At 39.5% G+C, this 7579-nt stretch overlaps 1 pseudogene; it reads right to left on the bottom strand.

Annotated features, from left to right (window-relative positions):
- Positions 1 to 289: 289 nt before the first annotated feature.
- LOC149559318 (subtilisin-like protease SBT1.5 pseudogene) lies at positions 290 to 1193 on the bottom strand (annotated as a pseudogene).
- Between the last annotated feature and the right edge of the window lie 6386 nt (positions 1194 to 7579).

Raw genomic sequence — 7579 nt, 5'->3', positions numbered from 1 at the left:
TTTCTTTAGCAAGTAGACAATGAATCGAAGGACAACTGACAATTGATTGGAATTGGATAACATCGATTGGGTTGGATACGGGAAAAATTGGATGATGCCAATTGCTGATGTTGTGAACCGGATTTTGAAGAATTCAAAAAGTCCCAGAATAAATGATGACTCGTATATATATAAAACATGAATGAAGATGGAAAATATTTCTACAAAATAGCCAGATTCGATCACACAAGACAAGCACACTGTATAAGATTTGAAAACCAAAGCAGCTACATAAAAGTAACAATTCAATTCAATACAGTAATTGCAATACAACAAGTTTGCTTAACTTTGCAACAGGCAGTGTCAGCCGAGCACCATACGCATCAATAGAAACAGAAGATAATACCAAAGACAAAGAGTGACGCCATCTCACAGCAGAGTGAAATTTGGAGAAAACCTAAGCAAGAAACATAGAAGTGAAATAGAAACTGAAGCTGTAACTTTGCAGTTGACATGGCCAAGCTTGATTAATTTGAAGCTTGCCAGGGGAATGCAACTGGGCTACGAACAACCTATTTTCCTCCCTCAATACGACTCCAACATATCTCTCCAGAATCGTACTCTTTGACTCGCTCGGGTGCAGATGTGCTTTCAAATCTCACACTGTAGCTCACTTTATCAATGAGCTTTTTAAATACTAGAGTCTGTGGCTCAACGCTGATGTTTACGCCAGCAGGGCTCTTCACACTCACTCTATACACCACATCATGACTCGCTACAACTGCACCCACATTTGTCACTATTCTTCTGCTCACCTTAATCGCTTTGTCACCCGCTTGAAACACAACAGAAAACGATGGGTAATTCAGATCGCCGGCTTCCAGAGTGGAGTAGTTGGGGCACGAGATGAATTTTTTGGTAAGAAGAGTGATTTGGTTTGTGGTGTAGTTGAGAGAGCAGAGGAAGTTGATGTAGTCTTGCGGTTCTATGTCGTAGACAAGTCCAGGATGTAGCGCAGCTGTAGGGTCCACGTGACCTACACCCATATTAAAAGGAGTGGCTACTTGCATGGTACTTGAATCTGTGATTGCTTTCCCCTTGTTGTCCAAGGTGTAGGAAGAGGTCATGAGTGCTAATTTAGTGGCCGCGTGGCTCCACTTGGGATGGACGCTTTTTATAAGCGCTACGATTCCGCTGATGTGGGGACACGCCATGGACATCCCAGATCATATTCCATAGTTTGCTGGTCCTCTCGCCTCTACTGCCAATATGTACACACCAGGAGCGATGATATCAGGCTTGAGAACTGAAGAATATGCTCCGCTGGGGCCCCTCGATGAAAAAGCAGCCACAGGAGGAGCGGGTGTTGTTGCTGCCTTTCCCACGATAATCAATCCTGGCATGTGAAAAATCTAACTATTGCAGTCACTGATTATTAATCTCCTATCATAAACGATTATTAAACTGCTGAAGACAAATTCTCAGCTAATATCGAAAAATAACACAACTGCAACTTCACTTATAAAATACAGAAAGAAATGCGCAACACAATGAACACAATATTTTTGGACAAATTGTCCTTGGAAAAACTCCTAAGGGAAAACCAGTTCTACAGATGAAGAATTATATTAAACTTCAATAAATCAAGAGATACAAAATTCCTTGCCTCTCACTGGCAGAACTCCGACAACCTCCTAATTTATCCCATTGATATTCCCCACTGCTATTCCCGCGCTAACACTGCGCCCTTGCTAACACTGCAAGACTGTTTGCTAACACTGCAAACGTTTCTCCAAACTTTTTATTCTCCAAATGCCCCCTAGACCCCCTTTTATACTACTCTCGTTGGTAAACCAACGGTCGAGATTGATTTACAATCGACGGTGGAGATATAAAACAACTTACCAACCCTAACAAAATTGGTTTCTAGTTGCTTCTAAAAGAAGTCAATTATTCAATAAATAATTGTCCTTACTCTAACCAATTTGTTAGCAAAAACAATTAGATACTAAATAATAGCATATGGACAAACAGCTGTCCAAGCTAACAAAACTAACACTCCCTCTTAGCGAGGAAGCTGTTCTGCAAGACACCTAACTTATCTCTGAAGAAGATAAATTTTGCCTTCCCCAATGCCTTAGTCAGAATGTCTGCTACCTGCTCCTCTGTAGGTATGTATTGTAGCTAAACAACTCCCCTTTGTACACAATCTCTGATGAAGTGATATCTGATATCTATATGTTTAGACCTATCATGAAACACTAGATTCTCAGACAACTTGATGCAACTCTGATTGTCACAATGTATCACAATAGTCTCAACCTTCTTACCAAACAAGGCTACTAACAACTTCCGAAGCCATATAGCTTCACATGTTGTCATGCTAGCTGCTATGTATTCTGCTTTTGTTGAACTTAGAGCCACAGACTTCTGCTTCCTACTGAACCAAGATACAACTCCGGATCCCAAGCTGAAACAACACCCTGAAGTGCTCCTTTTGTCTGTTGTACTTCCTGCCCAATCTGTGTCAGTATAGCCTATCAACCTGATACCTTCACCTCGAACATATTTGATCCCATACTCAACTGTACCACGCAAGTAACGTAGCACATGCTTAGCCGCTATCCAATGCATTCTCTTTGGTTCAACCATGAACCGACAAAGAGAGTTTACTACAAATGCTATATCTAGTCTAGTGTTGACCAAATACATAAGTGAACCAATCAACTGTCTTTATAAAGTGGGATCTACATCCTTCTCCTTAGATGTATCTACCTTCTTCCAATTCGTAATCATGGGTGTAAACATGGCTTTGCAATCCTCCATCCCGAATTTTTTCAAGATTTCAATGCAATATTTCCCTTGACCAAGGAAAATCTCCCCATCTATCTGCCACACTTCCATGCCTAGAAAGTAGTGCATAAGTCCTAAATCCTTCATCTCAAACTCTTCTGCAAGGTTCCTCTTGCAATCCACTATGAGCCCTAGTGAACCTGTAAGAAATAGGTCATCCACATAAAGAACAAGAATGAGAATCTCGCCCCCAACCATCAAGTAGTAGAGGTTAGCATCTGTTTCACTCTTCACAAAGCCCATTTTCTGCAAGTATGTATCAATGCGCTCATACCACGATCTAGGAGCCTGCTTGAGTCCGTATAATGCTTTCTTCAATCTGCACACATGGGTCTCTTTGTTGTGTGCTACAAAGCCTTCTGGTTGTTCTATGTATAACTCCTCCTTCAACTCACCATTAAGGAATGTTGTCTTGACATCCATTTGATGGATTTGCCATCCCATCTGTGTTGTAAGTGAGATTATAGCTCGTATAGAAGTATACCTGGCAACTGGAGCAAATGTCTCTTCATAGTCTATTCCCTCCTTCTGAGAGAACCCCTTTGCCACGAACCTCGCCTTGTATTTCTCGATGCTACCATCTGCACCGTGCTTTATCTTATAGATCCAACATGATCCAACTACAGCCCTATCTGTTGGTCTAGGTACTACCTCCCACACATCAATTTGCATTATTGAAAAATATTCCTCAACCATAGCATCTCGCCATACCTGATGTTCTGCAGCTTCTTGATAGCTAGAAAGCTCACTATCTACCAACTGACTAACTAATGCCACATAGTCATTGAACTTGGCTGGTTGTCTTCGCTATCTGGTACTCTTCCTAGGAGCTCCCACAAACTCTTGAGTGTCCCTTTGTGTATCTAGAACCACATGGTTCCCGCTGCCAACTGTAGAGGATGAAATGTCAACCTCTAAGTCTTCTAGATGTGTTTCCTGTTGCACCTGTTGCTTCATACTCTGTGAATCTTCACTAACTGAGTCTACTCTCGTACTGGTAACTGTACTTGAGCTTTGTTGCTCTTGACTTGGTCTTGGAGCTTCTGTTCGCTACTCACTCTGATCATCTGCTAGCAAATCTCTGGATCTCCTGAATGCCTTGTCCTCCATGAACTTGACATCCCGTCTGACAATAATTTTTTTAGTCCCTAGAATGAAAATCTTGTATGCCTTTGAGGTCTCACTGTACCCAACAAAGTAACCCCTCTCTGCAGTCTGATCTAACTTTGTATGTGTATCTCTAGGAATATGGCAATATGCCAAATTCTCGAATATCCTAAAGTGACTAACATCTGGCTTCTTCCCTGTGAAAGCATCCTTTGGTGTCATCTTCCCTAACACCTTGTGTGGAACTCTATTCTGAATGTAGACTACTGTATTACACGCCTCTGCCCATAAGTAACGGGGCATGTCCTGGTCATGTAGCATAGCTCTTGCTGCCTCTGATATGTAGCAACTCCATTCTGCTGTGGATTGTAAGGAACAGTCCATTCTCTCTTGATTCCTTCTCTGGTACAGAACTCCTGGAAGATATTTCCTTTGTACTCGCCTCCATTATCTGACCGAAGAACCTTTATCTTCTTTCCTGTTGAATTCTCCACAAGAGCCTTGAACTCTTGGAATCGACTAAAAACCTCATCCTTAGTCTTCAAGAAGTATATCCAGGTCTTTCTAGAGAAATCATCAATAAAAGTAACATAGTACTCATATCCTCTGAGAGATTTCATCCACATCGGTCCACAAACATCTGAATGTACTAGATCAAGAACACCCTTAGATTTGGTGTCACTTCTTGGAAAAGATGTTTTTGCAAACTTCCCCAACACACATCCCTTACATACATCGTCATGCTTTGTGCTCACCTCTGGAACACCTGTCACTATTTCACGAAGCAATCTAAGTGCTCCATGATGAATATGGCCTATCCTCCTATGCCATAGCTCTCCAAGATCTCTAGGATTACTGTTGCTCATAAGTGCCTTAGGAGTATCAAACTGCAATCTATAAAGGCAACCACTCCTAACTCAAATAGTTATGGTGATTTCCAATCCTTGTGCTTAATCAACACATTTGTCCCTCTAAAGAGTACATTATACCCCCTATCCTGAAGAACAGATACAGAAATCAAATTCATACCTAAGCCTAGCACATATAACACATCATGAAGTGGAATTATCTTTCCATTCTCCCTCTAAAACTGAACAGTCCCTTTCCGAACAGGGTTGAGTTTGGACAAGTTTCCCATAGAAATCTAGATATTGGTGTCCTCCTCCTTGTAACTGGAGAAGTACTCTCTAACTCCTATCATATGAAATGACGTCCCACTATCTATATACCAAACACACTATGAGGTTGAGCTAACCATACAAGCTATGAGTGCAAACTCATCTTCCATTCTACTGAAGAGTTATTCCGCACTTGCTGAAGCTACCACCTGCTTCTTACCCTTCTTCCTCTCGAGGCAATCACTGACATAGTTGCCAAACTCGTGACATCCAAAGCACTTGACCTTAGAAAGGTCCTTCTTCTTCTTCTCACTTTGTGAATTTGATCCTTTGCTAGATCCCTTCTTTTCTTTCCCTTTACCTGCTAGGGCAACGTTCTCTTGTTCCACCTCATTTTTTTGACTCTTGTTGGCCCCATTGACAAGACTTAGTCTAAACTTCTCCTGAGTGAAATCAGTCCATAGTCGATCCCAACTCGGTAAAGTATCTCGTCCACTGACAACTTGAACAAAGACACTCCATTGTTTAGTAAACCCATTTAGGGCTATTCTCACTAGCTCATCATCACTGGGGCTATCTCCAATAGCTGCTAACTCGTCCGTGACAAGTCTTAGCCTGGTAAGGTAACTTGTGATGTCTTCTCCCTAATTCATTCGGGTATTCTTTAGCTTCTCTCTGAGAATCAACTTCCTGTTGGTGGTAGCATTCTGGTATAGATTCAGAATGGTGTCCCACATCTTCTTTGTTGTATCTAGCTCCGAGATATGTGGAACAATATGATCCTTGACACCATCAAGGATTATCCTCCTCACCTTGGCATCATCCTTCCTATATGCTGCAAGCTATGTTGCATCCGTTGGTACAGGTACAACACTGGTAGCATAATCTTTGATACAATTCTCTTCCAACAATAAAAAAATTCTGGCCTTCTAGACACCAAAATTTGAGGCACCGTCCAATCTATCCTAATCTCTCAAACTAGCTGAAGCCATCTCAAGGGTTTAAAGCAATAATAAATCTAAAAAGATCAAAATTTCTTTCCTAGGGAAAAACTCTTCTACCCTTAACAAAGCTCTGATACCATGTAAAAAATCTAACTATTGCAGTCACTGATTATTAATCTCCTATCATAAACGATTATTAAACTGCTGAAAACAAATTCTCAGCTAATATCGAAAAATAACACAATTGCAACTTCACTTATAAAATACGGAAAGAAATGCGCAACACAATGAACACAATATTTTCGAACAAATTTTCCCTGAACAAACCCCTAAGGGAAAACCAATTCTACAGATGAAGAATTATATTAAACTTCAGCAAATCAAGAGATGCGAAATTCCTCACCTCTCACTAGCAGAACTTTGACAACCTCCTAATTTATCCCACTGATATTCTCCACTGCTATTCCTGCACTAACACTGCAACCTTGCTAACACTGCAAACATTTCTCCAAACTTCTTATTCTCCAAATGCCCCCTAGACCCCCTTTTATACTACTCTCGTTGGTAAACCAACGGCCGAGATTGATTTACAATCGACGGTGGAGATATAAAACAACTTACCAACCCTAACAAAATTGGTTTCTAGTTGCTTCTAAAAGAAGTCAATTATTTAATAAATAATTGTCCTTGCTCTAACCAATTTGTTAGCAAAAACAATTAGATACTAAATAATAGCATATGGACAAATAGCTGTCCAAGCTAACAAAACTAACATGGCAGACGTGTGGTGGCTGTGGCGTTCCTCGATGAGTTGTTGATATATGTTTTTATTTTCTCCCCCCTTGAATAGCTCACGCTCATACTTGGCAAACCACCAGTGTCGAGAATCATTTGCTCTCCAATTATAAAAAAAAACACAAACAGAGACGCGTTGCAGGGCAATTGACCAAATTAGATTGAAACTCTATATATCCTAAACTCAATTATTAATTTCTTATTCGAACTGGCCATGTCCTGTCACCTATTGGATTACAATACCATGCAGTTTCTTGTCTATTTTAACCAATTTCAGTCCAAAGCTATTCAAAAAATGTTTGATTGGACTTTTTTAAACAAAATAAAATAGTAGATTTCATTATTTGAAAGTTTCAGCTATCTTTGCTAATTCAAACAAAATGTGATTGGCATCTCCATTTATTAAAATATGTAAGTCTGCACCTTATCATTTTTTATTAAATAAATAGTATATGGAAGTTTCATGAGACCTAGTCAATCCTCGCTACATGAGGATGTGGTTTATAATATGAATAAGCTGATTTCATTTTTATTCATGAGAGAACAAAATGGTTAGACTTTCAAAATTTTATTAGTGGGAGATAATTTCATTTCAAAATATCTATTTAATTTTAATTTTATAATAATTTATTTTTACTTAAATTGATACAATTTTATTAAAGATCTAATATTTAAAAGCATGTTGTGATATGTTTCATTTATCAAGTCAAGGCTTTTTGACTAAATTGCTTATCCAAATCATTAAATTCTATACAAATATTATAAAAAAATCAATTATCTTCT

Source organism: Cupressus sempervirens, chromosome 5 (assembly GCF_028749045.1).
Source record: "Cupressus sempervirens isolate cs-2001-9-10 chromosome 5, ASM2874904v1, whole genome shotgun sequence".
Taxonomy (NCBI): domain Eukaryota; kingdom Viridiplantae; phylum Streptophyta; class Pinopsida; order Cupressales; family Cupressaceae; genus Cupressus; species Cupressus sempervirens.
Note: the sequence above shows the minus strand (reverse complement) of the source record. Positions and strands in the feature narration are given on the sequence as shown.